The sequence below is a fragment of the Colias philodice genome, chromosome 1 (assembly GCF_061535455.1).
Source record: "Colias philodice isolate Cphi_HAF_F1 chromosome 1, ilColPhil1 Martin Lab GWU primary, whole genome shotgun sequence".
Classification (NCBI taxonomy): domain Eukaryota; kingdom Metazoa; phylum Arthropoda; class Insecta; order Lepidoptera; family Pieridae; genus Colias; species Colias philodice.
Genome location: NC_143086.1, coordinates 2,118,875 through 2,145,578, shown reverse-complemented (window position 1 = coordinate 2,145,578; position 26,704 = coordinate 2,118,875). Strand labels below are relative to the sequence as shown.

The 26,704-nt window shown below is 33.8% G+C and overlaps 1 protein-coding gene across 1 annotated transcript in view; it reads left to right on the top strand.

Moving 5' to 3' along the window:
* The window catches only part of LOC149490997 (uncharacterized), a 93,262-nt gene that overhangs the window by 36,945 nt on the left and 29,613 nt on the right, over positions 1 to 26,704 (top strand). The gene's annotated exons all lie outside the window — the stretch shown is intronic.

The following is a 26,704-nucleotide window of genomic DNA, read 5'->3' as shown; positions in this document are numbered from 1 at the left end:
ATGAAAATGCTTAGAAATGATTTTCTTTAATATTTTAAAATTTACATCATCACTTAAAAGTGGGGTTTATATTAGCACTTGTTTTGTCCAAAAGATACTAACGCTATATAAAGGTACTTATTTCTATCAAATGTTACCATTGCATGTGTAATGTGCTCTTAGTACTTATATACTCACTTATCAGGTGAGTATAACATAGTGTTACATTCACATGTTACTTGAATGTTCCTCTATGTTTCATTGTGTTCCATAAAGTTATTATTTTTCTTATTTCACACATACCTACACCTTCTTGCTTCGCTTGTAACTGACATCAATCCCAAATAACACTTTTGAGTATTTTAAAATTCTACTATCAGTGCATCGCATGCTCTCTTCTTATTAAAATTTCACCGCGTACTGGATTCAACGAAATATTTTGAATTTTCTGCCATTTTATATTTATACGTTTTAAATTTTATAGTCTCCCAAGAGAAAGGCGGTTTTACTGAAAACACGGTTAGCAAATGAGCTAATTATATATTCATGATGCTGGTCTGGTCAATAACGACAAGAGATGTAGTCAATTTTCTCCTGTGTGCGGCTATTGTTCCCGTAAAAATATTATTATTAACTTCACAGAGTCGTATATTCTGGTGATTTATTTGCTTGACAGACTCATATCTGGTTGGTATTGATTCTTGCGACACTGATGTTGAAAAGACATACAAGGCAAGCAGACATAAGTATAGATGCAAAAAATTGCGTCCTGTAATAACAAGAAGTCGAAAACATAGTTATTTGAACTCACAGAAACTTCAATTTTATTTAACCTTATTTTCAACTACGTATATGTAGAGTACGAGTGCACACTCCTATAAATTTTATCAGTATTAAACACAAAGGAATATTCAAAATATCGAACCGCACTAAATTATATTAACCCTTATTTCGAATTTGTCCGTACCACCGGACAAGTACTTTAAAAAAATCCACCGCCCCGTCTAATTCTATTTTTGCAACAAAAAAACTACTAAGCTATTGGGAGGTCGATCAAATTTTAGTAGAAAAATAAATTTTGCGTGTAATAACCCAGAGTTTGACAGTTGGCGAAAAAATGTCGGCGAAACTGCGCACTAAGAAAGTCTTTCAGGTAATTTATTACAAAATATTATTTTTTGCCTATGTTGCGTAGATTTTTTATTTGTTTTTTGTGAATTTAGTCTACTAACGTTCAAATAATACGATTTCATAGCTTTTGCTTACGTTATTCTTAATAATTATCGAGTTTTTCACTTGTCCGCCACACCGGACTTCGTCGAAACACCTGTATTTATTGTGTCTTACAGCTTGTCCGTCACGGCGGACCTTGTCGAAATATGGTATGAAAGGTAAAAGATTTGAGTTGTCGGTATTACCAAAACATTACATCTATTCTCAGTACCTATCAACTTGTTAGATACTTCTTATCTACCTAACCTTTACATACGACTTCCCGACGCCTTTGAGTCCAAATATAGAGCAAGTTTTCCCGAACCAGTCGCAGGAACTCAATGTTGCAAACTTACCTTCTATATCGTCTTTACCCTCGTTGCCAATACATGTGCATAGAAAAAGAAGACTCAGAGAACCATCAGTTGTGACAAAAAAGACACCCAAGCAAATTCAAAAGCTTTCCCTCTCTTACAAATGGAAACAGAGTACCTTTTTGTATAGAGCCCAGATAGAAGATACTGCAGTAGTTGAAGATCCTCCCGTAGTATGTTCACCTTTAGATTACTTTTTTTCACAGTTTCTTTGTACTTTTATAAAAAATAAAGGCTCTTTTACTATTATATTCTTTTACTTTATACTATGCAACTTCTTTCACGTATTCGATTAAGTCCGCTAGGAGGCCTAGGACGGACAAGTCATTTTTACTAAGATTCGATAATGTCCGGTGTGGCGGACATCGCTTTTCTCCATAAGGGTGGGGGGTAGATTTTTTTTTTCTTTTTTTGGAGGTTTAGAAAAACCATGGAAACTAGGTTATACAATAAAATTTTAATAAGTTTACTATCACCTTCTCTGTCGAAATAAGGGTTAAGCCCATCTTACTAAAGTTCGATACAGATGGCGCTTAGCTAGAATTAGTCCGGACGCTCGGAAATTACCCATTACTACTCGGGTTGCAACCTAATGGGTTTTGACGGTTGCAAAATAAAATAAACAGCCAGGAAACGAGAAAATGATTACGTTTTGATTGTTTGAGCTTGTATTACCTTTGCGGAGTGCATGTATGTTTCGTGAAATGTTTGTAATCGAATTTACCTGAATGTAAATTAATGGAATATTTATTTTATTCAATTGTGTACGTAATTGTCTGCGGGCAATACGTTATTGTGGTTTCAATGTATTAAAACTCATTACGGAATAAACATCGGCGCATAGCTTATTTGTAGATAGGCTTGTAGCATCTCGCTACTCATCACTAAAACCTTCCTCTTGAATCACTCTATCTATTAAAAAAACCGCATCAAAATCCGTTGCGTAGTTTTAAAGATTTAAGCATACATAGGGACATAGGGACAGAGAAAGCAACTTTGTTTACTATGTAGTGATTACTTTACAAATTTTACTTATTAGTATGTATACGACACGTATGTTTAAACAAGTGTATGGGTGGTCTTTATTAACTAACTAAGTTATGTAGAATATCAAAGGAAATTTCGTTGCATTAGCAATTAGCAATATAAATACATTTTTTTTTATCAAAAACACATTTTTATTTTAAACGTCCAACCATCATCCGCTCAAAGTATGTTATATTTTGGTCCGTTACCAAGAAAGTCTTGATAAAATAAGGGATTTTCTTTGTGTAACACTTTATGACATAGTTTGTATGTTTCACAAAATTCTTTGTCTGTTAAGTGCATACAGAGGTCAAGCAGAGTTAAATGAACTCAATATTTTTACTATTTTGAAATTTAATTGGGATACGGACTATCACTTTATTTAGATTTATCATATATATTCACATAACGGCTTGTAAGTATACATTTAAAATGGAGACCAAATAGCGATGAGTAGATTGAATAAAATATTAAAATGTTATTATATATAAATCTAACATGAATGTCCTCTATGTGTTTTCAGAACATAATCGCATTGTAAACACGAGAGATTAATGGTAGAGTCGGAAGATTATATTTAAGCTGACCAATGTCCAACGATAAACATTTATTATTTATAAATAAAATGAATTTTTCCACCTTCTTTTTTCGGATTAAAAAATTCTAATAGAATTATGAGGTTTCCTTCTATTGTGTTTTATAACCTACATTATTCAATATGCATTAAGTTCGCGTAACTATCAAGAGATTTATCAAACAACTCTGATTCTATGATCATTAATTAGTTTAACATAACCACAATTACTTTAGAAATTCTTCCACTACAGCATGACTATCTAACATCAACCATAAGTTGACAGTCTGAGCCACTGGTGGATAAAATGGCCGCTAGTGTGTAATAATAAAACGTGTAAGATAAGAGAAAATCAGTGTTATTGAATCTGTTTTCACATCAATAAGCAAAGTTTCCCGCGGGAATATGTGGCCAGGATAAAATGTAGGCTATATTCTAAATTGGATTTCTGGCTCAAGTCCAACAGAGGTCGATGTTTCCTCGATGTGTAAACAAACGGACACAGGAGGAATGAGAAATTTCAAGTCTTTGTGTCTTCAACAGTTCTTTTTAAGTAGGTCGTTGCTTATAAGGAGTGTGGTTACACAGATATAGAGGCCTGGAAGGTTAATTTTTTAAAATTTCTAACACAAACTAGAGGATTTTTATGTAATTCTTATAAAATCCCGCGTTGTCTAAAACTTAACTTATCATACACAAATCTACCTCGGAAATCACGCTATCAATTATTAGTGAAAGCAAAATGAAAATCGGTGCCACAGTTTTTAGTTTATTGCGTACAGATTGACTGTCGTGGTGGGGTACTTTGTTCTATAAGCTTAAATTATTTATAAATGGAAAGGAAAATTAAGAGATTGCAGATTTACTTTATTTTGACTTTTGAAGATTACTTAAAATATAAGGTAATAAAAAAAGTAAAAGTTATGCATAATATTGCAGTAAATTATTTAAAAGACGCCAGGATTGTTATATCTAGTCTACTTAAATCTACGTGGATATTGGAACCCTAGGCGGTTTCAAAGAAGATTCACGTTACAGTTACACATAAGCATAGCATTGATGGTTGATTCTATTGATTATGTACTTTTACTATTTCTTTAAGATATCTGTCGAATAATTTTGAGGATATGACTTATTTAGATCGATTTTATGGAAGAAAATCCATGGAGGGTTGTCCCGTAAGAACCACAGGACAGTTCGTTGGCATATTATGATAATATAATTATTATGTAGTTAGATATAAGTTGCATATTATGTAAAATTGAATTGTAATATTGACATGATTTTAAAAGAACAATTATGGAGTTTCTTGCCGGTTCTTCTTCATAGATACTGCTTTCCGAATCGGTGGTAAATGTTAAAAATATGTAATGATGATTCGAAACTTCTAAAATATATATCTAATTGAATAAATAAATGTTTGAGTTTGATAGAAAGTATCACTAACATTGGTTTATCTTTATTCATTATATTTTACTGCATTATTAGCTTTAAAAATATCTAGGAATTATTCCGTAGTGCAATAAACAAAATAATTATTAATTATTAATTAATAATAATCCAAACAAAATTGAAACTTGTAATACATTTTATCTTCTATCCGCAACTGCCATTTATATTTAAGGGTAACCGCTTAGTTTGAATTAGGTAATTCAAAACACGGTTATACTCAGCTAACGAATTAATATGGTTATTAGTTACCGCCATGTTGCATTTTATAATATCAATTTGTTAGCCGATGTTTATCAATTGATTAGTTTCATATTGCTCATTAATGTTTTGATTTATCTATATATATAAAAATGAAACCCGTTTCGCGTTGTCACGGCATCACGTGTGAACGGCTGAACCGATTTCGGTAATTCTTTTTTTATTATATTCCTTGAAGTTCGAGGATGGTTCTTATGTAGAGAAAACGTAAATATGTACCACGGGCGAAGCCGGGGCGGACCGCTAATGATCAATAATTTTATACGTTTAAATGAATTTTTATTATAAAATATTATGTTAAATCTTTTAAAGCAAGGGAGACGATGTTACAGTAGGATTTATGAGCCATCGAAGGAGCAACAAATATCGTAGGCAATCTTAATTATTACTTGTTTTATAAAACTAATAAGAACTGCGGGCGAGTCACTTCCAATTAAATAACGTTTAGTATTATGATTATCAATTTGATAACAATAAACCAGTCATAACATGCCATTTATGTAAAACTATTTGAACTATAGGAAAACATTTGAAAGGGCATATTATTTTAATATTACCCTTGTTACTCGAACGCTGGTAAAACTCGTTTGGGATGTTAGTTGAAGCCTTTTGTAGTGGGGTTACATAGCAAATAATGTGGTTGGTCCCGGTCCCTTAGACATTTTAGCTTACAATCCGCTTACTATAGCAAACATGTAGTTTTGATAAAGTTGACAAAAACCCTTTTAAAGTGCTAAGAGCGGCCGATTCTGTTTGAATACGTTACGGGCAGAATAAATACGGAATTTGGCAAATTGTCCTTTGAACGAGAACTGTTTTTGGCAATTTCTTTGTTTTTGTCGTTGTAATAAAAAAAAAAATAGTTCGTAGATCTTTTCATTAGTATTATTATTCATACATATTAATTTGGGATACTTAAAAGTTGTTAATCGACTTCAAAAAAAAGGAGGAGTTATCAATTCGGCCGATATATATTTTTTTTATGTATGTACACCGATTACTCCGAGGTTTCTGAACCGATTTACGTGATTCTTTTTTTGTTTGATGCGGAATGGTGTCGAATTGGTCCCATACAAATTTTATTCGGATAGGCCCGCTAGTTTTTGGAACGCGCGCGTTGTGAAAGGGGGCTAGACGGAAAAAATTCTTACGAAAAGTTGTCACGACACTTTTTGCTAGAGTTGTATGCCGTGCAGCGTGCGCGTGTTTCTCTGTCTGTCTCTCTCTAACTTAAACACTTCCCTTGATATCGCTCAAGTATTTTTATATTTCTGTAGACTATGCCAGTCCGAACACGTTACAATCTTAAGATTCAGATCTTAAAACTTTGATCAATTAACTCTGAAGGTAACTCAGGTAATTGTGAAGATAATATAGTCAGGCAACAGGACAAAATAAAAGCTCCGTATGCGATCCACTGCGATTCTTGTAGAATATCCATAAGCGATGAGATTCATGAATGTTTTTAAATAAACAACGTCGTATTTCTCGTAGCTGATCATAGTCGAGGGGCAGCGGTAAATCTCAAGAGAAATCGCTTTTATTGATCGTGCCATCTTTACTGAACCCTTAGGGTCTGGCCACAATGCTAGATGACAGAAAAGACGTCAAATGAAATCAAATCAGTCAGGATATGTTATAATAGTCGGAATGACAAATGCGGGAAGGGTATAATGGTCCTCGGTGGACGCGACCTTGTGAGGGATTATGAACTTTGTGTTTTTCTTTTGCTTTTGAAATAATGCATTGATGACAATAAAATAAGTGCTGTTTTGCGAAAGGGACAAGGAAATGGCTTAGGCAGCATTTTGGTACTTCGATGACAATAAAAGTTTAGTCTACGTAATATATCTGGGTTATAATTTTTTCTTTTTTTATATTTGATTAATACCCCTATTTATATTATATAATTTTTTCTTTTATATATTATTAAAAACTACTTCCTTATCAAAAATTACATTGTGCGAAGCTAATTAAAACGAAAGAAGCCAAACACCGAAAACCATAGATTAATAGCAGCTCAAATCTCAGGCTTTGTTCACGGCATTAAAGCTATTGATGTGTAACAATACAAAACACCAGTGTATCGGTTTCGCTGGTGTGCGCTCACCCTTAACGAGATAGCTCGCTCTAATGAAAATAGAAGGCTATGTCTATGATTGATTTTTGATAGGATCTTCATACGTGTTAAGTTATGGATACACTGTTGGAATTTTCCAGTAGTCGTAAATGACCATAAAGTCCATAAAGTCACGTAGTCGTAAATGACCTTACCTTCAAGCTCTAGGTCAAAGACTTTTAATCTTATACAGGGAATTTAACTAAGTTAAAAAAAGTTGTATAAGACACTAGTTTATGCCTTGAACAAAAGTTTCATATGAAAGACAATCCTAACCAATTCTACACCTTGTTAACTGAATCTAAGATAAAATGTATTGTTACGATGTTACTGTAAAATGTCTGAATGTCTGAATTTACTTTACGTAAATGAGGTATCTGGCAAAACTCTTTAAACAAACTATGGGGACGACCAACCAATAACCTTACTTTTTTAAACGATTTCATCAGTCAAGAACGTTATGTTAAATTATTTACAGAAAGTAATAAGGAATAAGAATAGGAAAAAATCTTAACACAATCTAAAACGCGCTACAATTATCTTCTTGTTATTTATAAAGATAATAGCCGGAGTATATTTTTTAATATTCCAGACATAACGTCCTTAATTTGGCACACAGGCGATGTGGAAGTGCCCGAAATATGAAATAGTCCTATGAATGTCGGCTTTTTAAAGCATTATCTCAAATGATGTAAACTTTAGCGCCGTACATTGTCTTAGCCTCTTTTACTTTAAATTTAAACACGAATAAAAGCATTCCCTCAAGTTTTGCGCTGGAATCTATGCGGCTCCGAGTTTGCTTTAAAAATCTCAAGATAGAGGAATCGCGTTACGTATTCAACAAACCCAAGTTATCTGCGATTGTTTTTCCTTTGGATATTTCCTTTTCAGTGACCTAATTTGCGCTAGAAAACGTAGGATATGATTTTAAGACTCTAGTTTTGCTATTTAAAGAAATCGCACGCTGATTTTATAGTTAAGTGATTTTTAACCGTTTGAATCAACAATCGTTGTAGATAATGGTTGGAGATGTTTTCATCTTTTAAACATTGCTTCCCAGATATCGTTGGTATTGCTCCGAGATAGATAAAGCTAATGCTGGATAATGCAATTTGGCGTAATATTTTATAGTTCAGAAGTACACAATTGTTCTGAACAAATAGAAGTTATGATTTAGGAACATTTCCAATAATCAAGGCAATTCAGTTCGAAAATGTTTAGTGTTATTCATTTTTGAATTTGGCTTCTGGCTTAATGATTCGGTAGAAGAGACAAATAATGCAATATCAATGACATATTTTTTTTCTCAAATGTACCGAAGACACTTTGTTTTCAATTCCCGATTCAACAAATCATTCCGGGTTCACCTTGGCTCGCCATTACAACTGTTTCTTCGTGCACGTGCAAAAGCTATTTGCTGAGAGTCGGCGATAACTTGATTCTGAGTTTATTGTAGTTCCATGTTTTATTTATTCTTTGTAAATTGCTCGGACATTTATAGATTAGAAAAGGTTTCGGGTTCAGGACTCGATTCAATATTTGACTGCAGAATTAATGGCCACACTGTTCAACCGTAATAATTCTTAGGCTATTGACGTAAATTATCGTATTTTTTCGGTTATTGGAAGTACGGTTAGAATTGTTAGAGTTTCGACTACAATATATAGGATGAGAGATGGGTAGTAAAATAGATCCTTAAAAACAAATGGGGTCAAAGGCCACATCCAGAAAGTTACATGATGGTATATCAATACGCTGCCGCTTCTCTCGAGCGCTGCAATCCCATTTAGCTTCACAATGTGTTGTAGTGTTTATCGTTTGCATAAACGAGAGTTGACAGAGACATACCTCTTTAAAAAAGCTGGTTATAGCTAAAAAAATAAATAAATAAAGCATTTATTTACAACATTATATGTTACAAAAATTTAATGACCCTGGCTCCTAATATAGTTATAAACTGTTTTTCACGAGCCTGTTCACACTAATTTATATTACTCTGTTACAATGGCGTAAACACGAATTCATTCAGTTCAGCTGTATTTAAATATTATCTGTGAAGTTATGTTCGTTCATAAAATCTTTCGTAGAGAGACTTTTTCTTCTGTCGTGTAACATTAAATTAAATAAACCATTTCATATACCAGTAATTTTATATCTAAAATGATATGAAAACACTCGAGGCACTGTCCCAAAAACATGACATCCGAATAAATAGACATGGATATAATTTTGTACTAATATTATATTTATTTGCCGTTAGCTTCTGTACATTACACATAATTAAACCGTACTATTTACTATATGAGTTCAATTCTATATTAACAAATCTTCAAAACAGAATTGTCTTGGCCATAAAGAGTTATTTAAAACGCAATTAAGTCAGTTTTCAAGTACCTACCATATGAAGTGTCCTAATAAGTGTATAAAAGAGTTCGATAGATTGGATTTGGCCCGGCCTTTGATCTTAAATCTCCGGTATCTCAAGTGTATGTTACTAATTGAACCTTATTCCCTGTGAAATAAGGGTTATGTAATTAGATTAGGTCTGGTAACGTGAGTGGTGCGGTCGGTCTGTGGTTTGCACGTCTAGTACAATGCTTGGAGATTAAAAATACGAATGTGTGGTATTGTTATTGAGGAAACCATGGATTGATTTTGTTTTCACTGGAAAGTTGTTATGAGAAAGTTTCTACATTACACCTTGGGTTTCTGTGATTACGTATTAATGAGTTAACTAGCTGTACCGCGCGGTTTCACCTGTGGACGAACGACGTATCAAACATACATACATCCATCCGTTCATTTTTTATTTTATCATTTTTTAATGTATAGTTATATCATACACATCATGTGGGTACATTTTGGGACAGAATAAACCTAAATACTAGGTAGATATAAAATTAAAAAATTTTGGTGTGACGGCAATTTAATCAACCCTTTAATGCCTATATCTTTTGTGTTATGAACCCTACTTTTACGGGATTTTACTCAGCAGCCTCAAAGCGTAGTCCTCTGGGGGAAGGCGAGTCCAACGGCATATCCAATAACATTCAAAGGGGAGACTATAATTATTTTGTTGTCATGGACAGAGATGAACAAACGAGTCAAGACAGACATTTTTCGATTTCAGTAACTCAGACGGTTTTACGTCCATTGATCATGAACCTTCTCTTTTCCCTTTTCTTGCGTCTTTAAAATTTTTCTTGTTATATCGCTTATTTCAAAATTAAACACTTTCAGCCAGTAAATGATGACCATCATTAATTTACCAAACAAGCGACTCATCAGAGACAGAATGGACAAAATTGAAACTATATTACATCACCATCTCATGCGATTCAAGTCCATTGTATTGTTTGTCTACTTGTGGGAACGTGCAGTGTTTTTCTGTTTTTCCAACGTTAAATAACAAAACCAGCCAAGTGCTCGGGAATCTATTATTTTGGCCCGCAGTGTATTGTGCCAACCGCTTAAAAGCTTTTATTTGGTTCCTTTATCGTTTACAGTTTTTGGATTAGATACTGGATAACACTTTCTATAGAAGTTTTAGAAAGTTCGAGAAATTTCTGGAAAATATTTTCTGAGCATATTGTATGTTCTATATAGAAGAGACGTCGCATCAAAAAAAACGAGAAAGAAGCACGTTGTGCGACGGGAAACTTGCATTTTGCAAACAAGCTTCTTCTTACAGCCTAATTTGTGAAAAAAAATACATTATTAGCAAATATTCTAATGATATTTCGGACCTTGCAAGTCATCGCTACGCTACCCAATCCTTGTGAACTGTGTAGGCCCGTCTGGCCAGTATTTATTATTTTGCGAGATAAACTCGCTAGCGTGAGGCAATTAAAACTAAAGTTAACTCGATTTTCCAGCTACTCTCTTTTAAAAGTATTTATGTTACCTTCATCCTGCGACTTCGCTAATATGGTACCAGGATAAAGAGTTAATAGGATATACTGGCTGACTTTGTTCTATCTACGGCTTTGTACGCTTGGATTTATATGACATTTTGCTTGGTAAAAAAACAAAGCATTTGTGAACTAAATTGACGTTGATATTATATGCATTTCATATCTTATTACTTTTAATTACCACCCTAACTAAAAACACAAAAATTTAATGCCATTCCATCAACTACCCTCTTATTTAAAAGATAAGTCAACAGCTCAGGTCAGCGGTAATATATTCTTCTAGCGTAATTAAACATTAAATCCTTAATAAACGTGCATTTAATTAAACGGTCTCAGTAATACAAACCATTAAGTAAAAGCGTACTTAAATACATAAAAATATATATTTAAAAATACGTTTGAACTCAATGCTTCGTGTAATTAATGCAAGCATATTTCAACTAAACATTCACATTTCGAGTATAATATATCAGAGACATTTCAATAGCTAATTGGTAACTATTTTGGGACTGAATACAGCACACCACAGAAATAGATGCATTACATTGAATAATAAATTGATTATGACAGCTGATACAGAATAAACAATAGAAATTGCAGTATCTATCGTCCTGTCACCGAACAATAGTGTTGTTTGGTAAGTATTCATGAATTTGATAATTTTCAAAGTTTTCGTGCTACTACCTATTAATCGTATATAACAACCTTCTGATATAACAAACACAAAACAGCAAAATTAAGTACTGTTCACGCGTGATTCCACGACCAAGAGGGGAGAAAATTAGGGAAGGAAGGTTGCAAGAAAGGCCGGCAAGCGGTGGCATTAAGATCGTGAATGCAAGTGACCCGCCTGCTCATCTTGCGTAAAATAAAGAAATAGGAAAAAGACAGCACGTACATCATTTTCCTCGGCCGTGCCACGTGCAAACACTGACCGAGCTGCGTCACGTATCAATTGCTTCGCGAGGCTGCTCAGTCCTCGTCGTATCATCTTAATATATTATATAAATCTCGTATCACAATGTTTGTCCTCAATGGACTCCTAAACCACTTAACCGATTATAATAAAATTCGCACACCATGTGCAGTTCGATCCAACTTGAGAGATAGGATAGTTTAAACATGTTATACCACGGGCGAAACCGGGGCGGACCACTAGTTATTATATATAGAAGGAAAGTCTACATCTATCCACGAATATGACAGCATCCAAAAAGTTGCTAACGAGTCTACAAGGTGCTAAATTAAGAAGGCATCATCTGTAAATAATTAGGTCACGATCGGATAGCTCCACGAAGAGCAATCTTAATTAGAGTCACGCTTCCATTTAGTCTGGGGTGATATTAATCTTCGTGTGACCGAAATTCAATCGAGATATATTGCAAACCAATGACATCTGACTGTGTCTATATCTGCGAGGTATAATTTCCCTCCACTGTCCCAATTTGGAGGTCCCTCTTTGAATAAATATACGCATGCTTGTTATGTTTATTTGCAAGTAATCAATTTGATGCGGTTACTTTTTGCAACAAGTTTAAGGGTAAGATAATATGTTTATTTTGGATTCACGATGTTCGATGAAATTTAAGGATTATCTATTCTGAAGAGCTGAAGTCTTGTGTTTGATTGAAGAAGATTGTTAGTGTTAATATGTGGGCTGCCAGCAACAATTTTTAAGCTATTGCATATCTTCTATCGCGGGCCTTGAGCGCGGGGACCGAATCGAGAAATTCCGTAACGAAAAAACTTCACGCTCCCCACTCCGACGGGCTCAGAGGTGTGGCTTGAAGGCATGCTATGCAATAGCTTTACCGCGGCAGTCCCCGAGTGCAACACGTCTTTTTTTTATTAAATGACAAGTACTCTAAAAATAAAAGAACTTAATCTCCTCCATCTTAAAACGAAACACTTTATAGCGGTTTTAAAAAGTGATTTGTTCATTACTATTCAAGTCGACGTCTCAGAGCGTAGTTTCGGAGGAACACCCCTGGGTCCTCGCGTGGTTAAGAGTTTTTAAATCTCATGTTGTACGAAATTATCTGGGAAATCATTTCTTTTTATCTATCCTGCAAAAATTACTATGGTGATCTAAATATAAAACTTAAGATTAAGAGCAATGCTCTCCGTGGATTTATGTTTATATATTTATTTAAAACATTAAGGGTGCACTCACACACATCAGTCACCGTCAAGTCACCGATGACTGATCGGTGACGGTTTGTGTACGTATCCACAAACACCAGTCACCGTCATGTTGTCCGTCAGTCACGTCGCCGGTTTGACTGAATCATTGAACACATACATCAGGTTAGTCAGTGATTAGACGTGTGTCACGCTAGAGAACATGTAGCAATTATTGACGGTAGCACGACGCTGACTGAACTGAGACGTGACGGCACCGGGTGAGTGGGGATAAAAGTATGATACATGTATGGAAAGATTATTTGACGTGCCTGACCGGTGACGTCACTGATAGATTTCGTGCCGGCGACTGTCGTGTGGGAACAGAGTCATACTAGAACTATTGATACATATTTTTTTTTAATCCTGTCCGGTGACGTGCCGTGACGGTGACTGATGTGTGTGAGTGCACCCTTATTTGATTAACATTAAAGATGTTCCTATTTTAATCTGAAAGCCCTTTCAGAGCCTATCAGATTACTTATATAAACAAATAAGTCAACAATATTGTTTTCAATCAAGTTGTTATTGAAAATGGAACTTTAATACGTTCACGTAAATTCCATTTAATTAATGGCAGTAATAAGAGAATTGTGAGAATGATGTGAGAAGTAAACGGCATTATCCAATCTGTCTTTTATACAGAGGTGGGAGTTAGCAGGTGGAAGCTATCGCTCCATGAAAATATATTGCTCTGTTACATAGGGTGTTCTAAAACGGTGGAATACTTTTTGTTTTATCGACGTTTTATCTATTGTTAAAAAGTTTTTTTAACTTACTTTGGATTAACAGTATAAGGGGACACCAAGACTGTTAAAAAAATATTTGTAGTAAAATATATATTTAACACAACGATGACGATCTGATGCTTAATGTTTACCTAAGCAACTTGAAAATCCATACTAATATTATAAATGCGAAAGTAACTCTGTCTGTCTGTCTGTTACTCAATCACGCCTAAACTACTGAACCAATTTTCATGAAATTTGGTATGGAGATATTTTGATACCCGAGAAAGGACATAGGCTACATTTTATCCCGGGAAAATGACGCAATCCCGGAAATCCCACGGGAACAGGAACTATGCGGGATTTATTTGACTGCGCGGGCGAAGCCGCGGGCGGAATCCTAGTATAATATAAATTAAACATTATTCTAAATTTAAGAAAACTGACAGCTTATTTTTTAATATCTTTACTGGATCCACTATAAAGCATAGCCATATTTCTTCATATTATAAAATCTATTACATAGTCATGAACTATATACTTCCACTATGAATTTATCACAGTGAATCGGTTTCGAATACATTTAATATTATTTCTATTTGAATGCGAACATCTATCATGGTATAACTGTAGTTTTAGGACCGAAATATAGCTTGCATTATGCTCGCAATGAAACTGAATAAATTGAAACTAGTCATTTCCGAACTTTTCAACTATTTATATTCAATTTACGTCTATCTATTGCTCGGTTGTAATTTGAAAATGCAAATAATGCAACAGATGAGATTTCACTTATCACATTAGGATGTACTTTTCTTTAAATAATCTAAAATATATAACCCTGTATACAATTAAAAAAAAGTGTGTGGTGAGCACACGTGTCAGAAGTGAAACTTCTTTGGCAAGATTAAAATATACCAAAGTCGCCGCCTTAATCCATGACGTGTCGGTATAGTCCGGGATACATCGCCCATTTTTGCAAGTGATTACTATCAAGCTAATTTTTCGTGAGTAGCTTTATTTTGATGAGATGCCCAATAATTTCATGTACGAAACTCTCGATTGTGGTAGCTACCAGAGGAAACAAGGATAAAATATTTTGATTTGATGGTTCTCAAATATTAATTACTAACTGAATGTTTTTTTTGTTCAATCTCAAGATAATTATCTAAATTATTCGAAAAAATATTTGTCCTACAAAATCTATGGTTTGATCAAAGAGTCCCCCTTTCAAAGAGTGTATCGATAACGAAGTCATCATAAATGATTACTAACCAGCTGATTTTTTTATTTTCACTTATTTAATACTTATATAATTCAACAGACATATTGTCCTACAAATTGCGTAATAAATATTTGAGAACCGTCAAATCAAAAATTTTTATCCTTGTTACCTCTGTAAGCTACCACAATCGAGAGTTTCGTACATGAAATTATTGGGCATCTCATCAAAATAAAGCTACTCACGAAAAATTAGCTTGATAGTAATCACTTGCAAAAATGGGCGATGTATCCCGGACTAGTATTGCCATAACGTGACTTTGAAATTTTACTCTCAACTACTAAAGAAGTTTCACGTCAATAATAAATAATTAAAATCACCCTGTAGATAGAACTAATTATGAATCTTCTTTTGTGTAAGCAAAAAATCGACTTTATATAGCATTTTACAATGTTATTCGTATAATTCAATATGGGGAAGTCCAGTGACAGCGTATTACGGAACACATCGACAGATACGCTGGTTAGTATTTATTTCCATGTAAAATATTCCTACGTATTTTATTTTAGAACTAGCGGTCCGCCCCGGCTTCGCCCGTGGTACATATTTATGTTTTCTCTACATAAGAACCATCCTCGTACTTCAAGGAATATAATAATAAAAAAAGACGGGTTGCACTCCGGGAGTGCCGGCAGAAGTGAAAACTTGATTATTATCGTTCAGCATGTTTGATATTTTGGAATGGTATCCGTCTTACGCATGGAATATAAGGGCTAAAAAAAAAATCCGTCTTACGCTTTTTCGATCAGGCCACGTGTCCTGACGCGAGTTTAAGATTTTATACCCAACGCCGCTAAAGAAATTTTCACTTCAAAAATGTATGCGTGTACTAGAGTACACACGTAAGAAGTGAAACTTCTTTATGGCCTTAAAAATGTCACGAGTATGGCGTAACGCAAAAATGTCACGCGTACGGCGTAACGCAAAAATGTTACACTAAATTTTTGTCCAACCCCGATAAAGAAGTTTCACTTCAAAAAGAATTATCGAAATCGGTCCACGCGTTCACACGTGATGCCGTGACAACGCGAAACGAGTTTCATTTTTATATATATAGATTTTTAAAGTTTTTAATTTATTCGTGATTGTTTCTATAAAATGATGGCATTTACATTTGTTTCTAATTTTGCTATGTCCTTCTGTACTCTCTCATAGAGAAGTTTTTTTTCTCCATTTTCACAGAATAATTAAAACTAATATTTCCCAGTCATACCCAAAAAATATTTTTAGAGACAAATCTCTTAATCGTACATCATATTTCTAAACACTGTTATAAAATACCTACTATATTAATAATATACATAAATTCTTAACCAACATAAAATTCATTTGTCCCACTTAAGGAAGAGACTACTCATAATAAGTACTGTCAATATTTTATAAGACCTATAGGGGATATTCAAAGCTTTGTGGATACTAGAGCAACTGTCTGAAACATTCCTTTGTAATAATTAATTTTAAAATAGACTTCGCTCCAATTGGATAAGATCGGAATAGTTATCTTATTTCGTATTTTCTTATATTTGTCTTGTGAATACATTGCGATGTTCATTACGATGAAAGCAATTGAATTATAATTTTAGTTAATCTGTGAATTAATTATCGTAATAATATATTGTTTAGTTTTATAACAATACATTTAGCCTCTACCCTACTAATATATAAAAAGCTTCACAAAGCTTGAATTTTTGAAGTAGATACCTATAAAGTAGATATTCATAAAATATCATATCTTCTCTTATATATAAAAATGAATCGCAAAATGTGTTGGTAAGCGCATAACTCGAGAACGGCTGAACCGATTTCGATAATTCTTTTTTTATTATATTCCTTGAAGTACGAGGATGGTTTTTATGTAGAGAAAACGTAAACATGTACCACGGGCGAAGCCGGGGCGGACCGCTAGTTGTTAATAAATTCTATCAAGTTGTTACCTGCAAAATACAAAATATAAGATTTGAGGACATCATTGTAAAGCTTCTAAATTGCGTATTATAAAAATATAACAGCATAATATAACACCCACATTCATCGACAAAAATACGATGAAACCCATATAAAAATAAACCAATTGTAAAAGTCGAATCCGACGGTTACGATTCTAACTAAAGATTTCCGCTCAAGATACCAATAAAACTTTATTACATCGAGTTGATAGCGCGTGAATTAATTCAATATCCTCATAGATACTTAAATACCTTAGCAATATTGCCATTATTACTCGCTTCAATACAATACCCATATAATGTAAATGTTAATTTCAATTTGTATACAATTAGAGGGAAATTTGCTTGTTACACCTAGAGGAATGAATAGCTCCCAATTTCCAATATTCATAAATAACCAAACAAAGACTATTTTGTTACGAATCACATATCGATATTTGATAGAAACTACAACTCGGTGGAAAAAAATGCATATTATACCGCTCTAAATTGCCGGCAATTGCAACTAAATATTATATACATTATTTCTCGTTTTATTTTTAAAAATTTATTATGGCCATTTTACTCATTAGGTAAGTACTTTCGATATAAGTTTAAAGTTTTTTGATATCTGTAATAGTTACGGAATAATCGCCTGTGCACACTTAACGATTACACCCTGTATAGAAACGGAATTCCAAAATAAGCATTATATTTTAATACACAAGAAAAACTATACACATACAATGTAATGTACAAAGAGATTTATAAAGAGAAATTTAATAAAAACATTATAGCAAATTGGGTTACCTTGGATTCAGGTGTAGGGAATAATGCCTAGTTCTTAGAAAGCCTGTTCCTTTGGAAATATGAGGATTAACATGCTGTTTTGTTACATCGTATAGAAACTGAAAGTTACTATGTATTTGGTTAGACTATACACTACTTATTGATTTTAATATAATATTTTATCGCGGCATCGATCTGTTTAATTTTCGTTAAAAGTAGCCCTAGTGGTGTATAATTTTATAACACTCGCTCCACCAGGCTTCCACCTGCTTTTCTGATAACCCAAATTTCTATAGATGAAAAGATTTCTTCGATTCCGTAGATTCTGAAATCTTAAAAGAAATCACAATCTTTAAACGTTTACACTTGTAAACATATTTATTTTTGTAAATTTCCATCCGTCCCAAAAAAACGGACGAGTTAAAAAAGGTGATAATATAATATGCTCGAGCAATATAAAACCATATTATATGCTAGAAGGAAATAACTATCCTTCCTTTGTACAGCCAATAGTAAAGAAATTAATTTGATTGCATGACAATTAGAAAGTAAGTATCTATTTAATATAAACGGTATACAGTTTTCAATGACCCAAGGGAACATAATATAGGGACTGCATTGATCGTGAAGTGAATATTAATTTTTAACGACCTATTTATTAGACATATCAAATAACGTCTTAACAGATTAACGTGTGGATTATAAATTAGCCTATATTAGGTTACACGTGGATTTTGATGAAAATAACAAAAAGGGTCTTACAAATGTTTTGACAATAAGTTACTTACTTACTTACTTACTGGAGTGGCGCAGGGACCCAAAGTGAGTCTTGGCCTCCGACAATAAGAGCCTCCATTTTACTCTATCCTGCGCCATCTCTTGCCAGTTCTCGATTTGGAGGGTGCGCAGGTCTTTGGCGATTTCGTCTTTCCAGCGGTACATAGGACGGCCAACCGGACGGCGTCCAGATGGCCGTCCCAGGTACGCTCGTTTCGCTGCTCGATCTTCCCCCATTCTTTCTACATGGCCGAGCCATCGGAGTCTTTGCGATTTAATCTCACCGATTATATTTTGACAATAAGTTAATCAAAATATTTTTTACTATCCGTTGTTTTGTTCAAGATTTTGTTCTCTCGCCTTTGATTTCCAGGAATGGGAGGTTTGGAGACATTTACTTCAAAAGTACGCTGTTAATAGGCTGTTCTTCGAATCGTCTATATACATTTCGCTTATTTGATCACGTTGATATTTAATTAATCTGATCCCAGGTTACTTAACACACGACTTGTTTTGTTTAAATCAGGATATAATATTAGTTTCCATACTTCTGACAAGCGTAATCACATCAATACCTATAAGTCAAGTATTTAAATGAGAAACTGGTATAATTAGGTACTTAACTCGCACTTTCTTTTGTACTCAACCCTTTTGACCTCAACATCTCGCATTACCTTTTAATGAGGGCGCGTTTCTTTGATTCTTAGGCCGTTTGTATCATAGTGATAGCCAGAAGCGATAAGCGTAGCGAGATTTAACAAAAGTATTTTTTGACCCAGGTAAAGGGATGACAAAGGGGTTATAATGTTTTCAGTAGTATAATTTCAGTGTGAGAAAATGATGACGCTAGACGACAGAAATAATACTGCTATAAAACATCATGGTTTTGAATGATTTACGATGATTGTTATATTTGCAAGTCCTAAAAATGTATTGCATTTTAATGATTCCTTTTTTTAATGAAATGTATTTTGACAATTCTCTCAGATTCTGACGGAAAACGTGCACAAGGTAACCGCGCTCGCTTCCGCTTCCGCTCCCGCTTGTTCGCAATTCACGACATACTCTTACACACGTGTATTTCAATTAAAAGCCAGCAGAGTTCACTATCACGTTCCATTGTGACAAACTTGTTTTACATAAATCCATTTAAGCCCTCACGAAAGAATGTTTTGAGCCCGCGTCTTCTGTTTACTCTTGGCTCGAATAAATTTGAGGTGTTCCAGTTAAAGATATTCGGAAACAACCCTCCAAATGCTTTTAAAACAATCCTGCTGAGAGATGTAATTCAATTGGTGACGGCTAAAGTAAATTTACGAATAATAGATATACGTCCCTATTTTAGAATGAAATGTATATAAAACATAGAATAAATTTATCAATTGCTTTTGTTCCCCGTTTTGAACCGTAGGTAGCACAGTAATTTGTATGTATTCAATTATTGTATTCAATATTTGTCATATTTTTATTTATAATTATTACAATACGTCTAGGTACGTATACGTCCGGACTTTACTTGCAAACATTTGCACAAATGATTTTCACCGCAAAAATAAAAATGTTCGCAATCGCTGGTTCCGCGAGCGTTCGCAACAAATCCGTTCCCTCGCACAAAAAGCTGATAACAATTGTGCCATCAATTCCAGCACTCAGAAGCTTATCACAATAAATAACTAAATACTAACAAAGCGCTGGAGCAAACTGAACTAGCGTTGTAATTTGTTAAGCGAGTGTGGTCAGCGAATGTGACGGCATCTAATTGATAGTCAGCCCACATTTGGACAGCGCGGTCCTGTTATTCCCTTGAGCTCTCGACGCCATTTGGAATTTCAGTCTTTTTGTCAACGCCGAACAATCTAGAATGCTCATACATTCGAAAGTGTTTGAAATTAGAACGTTTTTCGATTCGCCTAATGTGATGCTTTTGGTGCACAGATTATATACAAATGTCATAATTAGTATTAAATGTGCGTTCTATTATTCCCTCTTATTTTGTGTTGCCAGTATTATTTTTTTATACCTTTTACTCGTTTGCGAGTTTCTGAGAGTTTTCTTAGACTCAGATATTAGAAGACGTCAGCTTGACCGTAAACGAAATTGAGATGAATGATCAATCAGTGAATAGATTTTGCTTTATATTAGTCATATTTCATTTACAGATAAATTCTTAACATTTTTAAATAAATAAATTATGTAGGTACCATAGAAAATATTTTTATAGCGTAGGAAAACGTTTTTGTTTACATAATAACACAACAATAAATACAATACTAAAACAATAACAACCCCTATAAATATAAATATATACAAGTAGGCTCGATTTTAATGACACGAGAGATAGTAAAACGTGAATTGGTTGTTAAATTTATGTTTTCTTTGTTAAAAGGCAATCATACAAAGAATGTTTTGAGGCGTTATTTATCTGTAACGATGATATAAAACCTTTCAGAGTCCACAAATCCCTTTGGATGGCAGAAATGCCCGTTTTAATCGAGGGCAATTTTATTTCATCCTCAACCTCATTCTCGCAATTATTTCGCCACAAACAGATTTTTACGTGATACTTTTAATCATTTAGACGGGGATTTATATTTTCGTTTCATATTTGAACCGGTTATTACCACTTCGGCGGCCATGTTGAATGTATAATGACGTCGTATTGAGGGCCGAATACGTGGCGTTTTTCATTTAATACTCTTCTAGGGGCATATAAAAGCTATAGGCATATAAATTGCTATGATCGCTGTGTGATACTTTAATGCACATTTAATAACCGTTATTTTGTTTGATGACACCATTTATGGTAATATTTCATTTGGTAATCGGGGTGAAACTCTTTCTAGAGCGCTATAAAATAATAGAGTAGGTTAGTAACGTTTTTGTTTAGTCTGTGGTGTTGTTTTTTAAAGTATTTTTTTTACAGTCAGTGGCAGTTTCGATATAAATTTGCAAGAGATCTAACGGCCTTCAGTTAAAAAAAACACAGATTTCCATATAGTGAAAATTGTAAAACTTAATGATGTGTTTTCTGGTTATAAAGTATCGATTGTTTGGTTAATTAATACTACAATCTAAACAATATTTATAATAATTACTTATTGGATACATTATGCATGTTATTGTGAAAATGTAAGTGTGTACAGTACTCCCAAACTGATAATGCGCATAGAAAAATTCGTCACTGTTCGGCAACTGTCATATTCCCCGAGCCTCCGAAGATGATATGTATATTGTATATAGAGTGGTTAAATATGTATTTTCTTCATGCATAGTTTATTAGAATTATGAGTTTTGTTGTGATATTATGGTAAAAGAGAAAAGTAACGAAATTTGTTTCGATAATTCAATGTAAGTTATTAGCGAGGATAAGCCACACGATTGCGAATATATATTTGTTGTATTGATTTATGTACTTGGAAAATTCTATACTTAGAACTATTAAAGTGTCTTACTGAAGCTGGCGTAATGATGGATGTATGGAAGGTTAAAATAAGTTTATATAAAAAAAATGATTTTCAAACACTGGTTTACATTTAAATTGTGAAATATAAATAATTAAAATCTCAGTCCAAAGGATTTACAGAATCAGGGATTATCTCTATTTCTGATATCGTAGAATGATCAGAACTTTCATTATGCTCTTATTAACTTTCACTTTCCCCACTGCTATCTGCTACCTGTGTAAATAATCATTTTACCGGAAAATTCAACTTTGGAACAAAACTAAGAAGGGTATGTAACAGCAGCTCTATATAATTCCATACAGAGTAATAATACGTGCGGTCACCACCAATATATAAAGACGACTGACGGATTTTTTAATTTTTTGACTGACAGGCTAGCGTCACCTATCGCCCGAATTGTTTTCGATTGTGTATGACTCTGAATTGACTCCTATTTCTTTCGAACAAGGTGCAAGATGCAAGTGCATTGTTTAGGGCACTTGCGATTCAATGATTCGGGGTGATTCGGGTATTTCTGGAAATACGATAATTAGCGAAGATCTGCATGCGCATTATTAATTTTGGAGTACTGTAAGTATATGGGTGTGTGTGTAAGTATGTAGGTAACTTTGTAATTTTACGAGTATAATTTCACACTTGTCCTATATCATCCATACAACTTGAAAAACATACAAACCGGACACGGAAACAAGGAAGACGTTAATATTTGATGAGTTCGCAAACGGCCCGCCATGAAATGATAACGAGTCGTAATTATTTGGAAATTCGTTTGTGAATGTTTTATTGGCGATGTTTATCTCGGACGTCCCGCATGAGCGATAGTTAAATTCCGACAAATTACGATAGAACGTTCTAGATTCGTTTCTGTGTGTGTGTTGATGCGTTTCTGTATCTATACAAAAATAGTGAAGATAAATTTCAATTTTTTGTTTGTTTTAACACAAAAAACTATTACTAAATTATTCTATTTGGTTAGTTGAATATTTACCGAGTTTTTATCCTGGGACAACTTCTCATAAAATAGAAATTATAATATTAAATAAGTTAATGAAACTTTTTTTTCCTTTTCTGTGTTTCAAAACATCATTACAAAACAATAAAATAACAAAACAATTTAAACACAGTCTAACTTTAAACCACAGATCTGTCACTTTAATAGTTGTCTGTGAAATACGACAAAACCAGATTAAAGAGAACCCGCGCTTAAAGATAAACCCTGTGTAAAGTTTTTTGTGTTAAGACAGATTATATTTATCGATTGCTGACATTTATCCAGATATATAAAATCTACTATTAAATAATAGATTTGTATATGCCCATTATACCGCCTCCTTGGTACAGTGGTTGACGCGTGAACCTAACACCAAGGGGTCCTGGGTTCGATTCCCTGTGGAGAAGAAACGAAGAAGAAAAAATGTCTCGGTCTGGCAGGACACAGAAGGCTGATCACCTACTTGTCCCTAAAGAAAATCGATCAGTGAAACAGATGTATAATGCATCTGCCCCTTACCCCACTAGGGAACATGGGACTTCACTTTTTATGCCCAACGTAATACACACATGCGTCATTTATATTTGATTCATCATAATGAAAACTAATCGAATTTTAAAACTTAACAACCCTTTCCCATAACTGTTTCAAATATTGGATCATTAAACATGGGAATTCACATTAATTGTTTGTAAATTAATTAATTATATAAGTAACTAGCGGTCCGCCCCGGCTTCGCCCGTGGCACATATTTCGCAATAAAAGGTAGCCTATGTTCTTTCTCAGGGTCTAAAGATTATCTGTGCCAAATTTCATCAAAATCGGTCCAGTAGTTTATGCGTGAAAACCATACATACAAACCTTTCCTCTTTATATATATTATTATTGTTAATAATTCAATGCTCTACAAATAAGAGAATCGAAAGTGTTTAAAATTAATTACAATTATACTAAAAGTCGAATTATTAGCACTAAATTCAGTTAGCTATTCAAATAATTGATTTACCAATAAATATCCAGTTATAATATTTACTAGCTTTCCGCCCGCTGCTTCGCCCGCTTTGTCTAAAACATAATAAATTATATACTAAAACCTTCCTCTCGAATCACTCTATCTATTAAAAAAACCGCATCAAAATCCGTTGCGTAATTTTAAAGATAAGCATACATAGGGACATAGGGACAGAGAAAGCGACTTTGTTTTATACTATGTAGTGATTGTTACTTTGATCGTGTCTTTATTATTTCACACTCTGATGCTTAACAAAATTATTGAATGTTCATGTTTTAACCTACATGTATGAAATACTTTTATATTTCCCTTTTTTCAAAATTCTCATTTCATTATATGCTAAAATGGAGGACTATCTTATTTTTGATTTTTCAATTGCAAAGGAAAAACTCGTCTCAAACCTAGTCTTCCAGTCTAAGCAGTAAAAATCTTTCTTTATTATTTGTAATATTTCTAAAGTTCAAAGTTTTAAGATGCGGTTACCAATATAGCTTCATGTAAAAATTGGGTTTCACCATCAAACGTGACACTTTATAAAACGCAACGATAAAATCTCTTTTCACGACGCAAGCATATAATTACAACGTAAACTTTACCGTAGTAAATAAAGTATCGAATTAAAAGAATGGGGTCATGTAACATGTTAATGATACATCCTCAACAAATAGGCTCTTTAAAGCTGATACTGATTTCATAAGTCTGTAATTATATGAATTTTATTTTAAGTATAGACCAGGAATATTATTTCTTATTTATACGAACATTTTTTTATTATAATTGCAATGATAAGTAACAAAAATATTAATTCATATATAGTGTATCATAATATGCTAAGCTTAGATTTGCTTACAGCATTAAGAAGACAAAACCACATAAAAATATACAATTAACAAAATCTATTTTAGTCATGGATTTCGCACCCATACTTTTTACAGTCTTTACTTTATAGCCGACTAGATTTCCGCCCGCGGCTTCGCCCGCTTTGTCTCAAACATAATAAATTATATACTAAAACCTTCCTCTTGAATCACTCTTTCTATTAAAAAAAACCGCATCAAAATCTGTTGCGTAGTTTTAAAGATTTAAGCATACATAGGGACATAGGGCGCCGCCTCCCGGCGTGTCGCTGCGCCGCCGGCCGTTGTTCGCGGAGGCCTGTGTGCGGACGCAGGCGGCCGGCACCGCTCCGACACACTCGGCCCTTCATCTGCTAAATCGTGTGCTGGCCTCCGATGCCACAATTGACATTTTTGCTAGCAGTACAAATACTGTCCTAGACCTCTGTATCAGGTACTTGGATGCACATAGTATGTAACTCCATTTTGTTTGTATTTTTGTTAACATATTGTTACTAAATTCTATCATCTATGTATGCTTTGGTATTATTACTGTAAGTACAAAGAATGATTCTGTTTCAATAAATAAATAAATAAATAGGGACAGAGAAAGCGACTTTGTTTTATACTATGTAGTGATGAAGCACAGCTAAAACTGTGACAAAGTCATTAAATAAACATATTATTTAAAGAAATAAAGAAGTTAATATAAAACCGCACAAAAGGGAAATGAAGCAAAATGAAAAAGCGCTAACATTGAACAATTAATACAAAAAGTCTAAAACAATTGAACAAATTACGTGAACACATCACCGGTAAAACAATTATCGGGATCTCTTCTTATTGAATTCCATTTGTTCTGATGAAATCGAAATGAATTAAGGGTCTTCCATACATCTCCTTTAAAGAGGTGAATGTTTTCATGAACGAATGCAAACACGAATCGGTTTATTCAGCAATTAGTTTCAACGAGAACTCCAATTTTAATACAGGTTCTGAATTATGCAAAAACATCGGATGCTTTGTAGTTTCGGCTGTATTCATGGAAACCACAGCTTCATTCTATTCAGACTGCATTTCCACTAATACAGAAATACAAACCAGATTCAGACCACGTGTACTTTTGACTTGAATTATATGGAACCGGTTTTCATTATCTAACAACAATAGTTTCAGTGTTGAGCTTCGGAAGGGTCAACTCTTTGGTGTTATGGAAAAGATTTAGGGCCAACAGATGTGTTTATCACCTAACCAGTCTCCCGTTGATATAGCAATAAAAGACATTGAAATAGCGCAAGTTTTACAAATTTGGGGTGTAAAATGATCTCTCTTTGGTTGGACATCCCTAGTATTTCTAGGGATGTCCAACCAAAAAGAGATTATTTTATTTGGCTGTACTCTTGTACAGCCAAATAAAATTTTAAAACTTGAGATATGAGGAGGGTACAAATATGAAAATAAAAAAAATATATATCTTTTATCTGTAAAATATGGACAGAGGAGTACGATAATCGGAATGTACCCTCACAATTCAATTAATGATTATGCACGTAAATAAACGTATGCATACCATTAACAAAGATAAAGATTTAGCCGAAAATCTATATACCTATCATTATAAAAAAATCTTATTTACATTTCGTTCATAACAAACTCCATCATTCTCTCAATTATAAATTATAGCTGGGAACCTTTAGGAGGACATCAAATCGCCGATTCGAAGGGTGCATCTTTAGGGGGATCTCAAGGTCAGTTCTTTAACATGCAAATCAGTATTGATTGCGCTAGCAGGGGAAGAGGACACGTGCAAC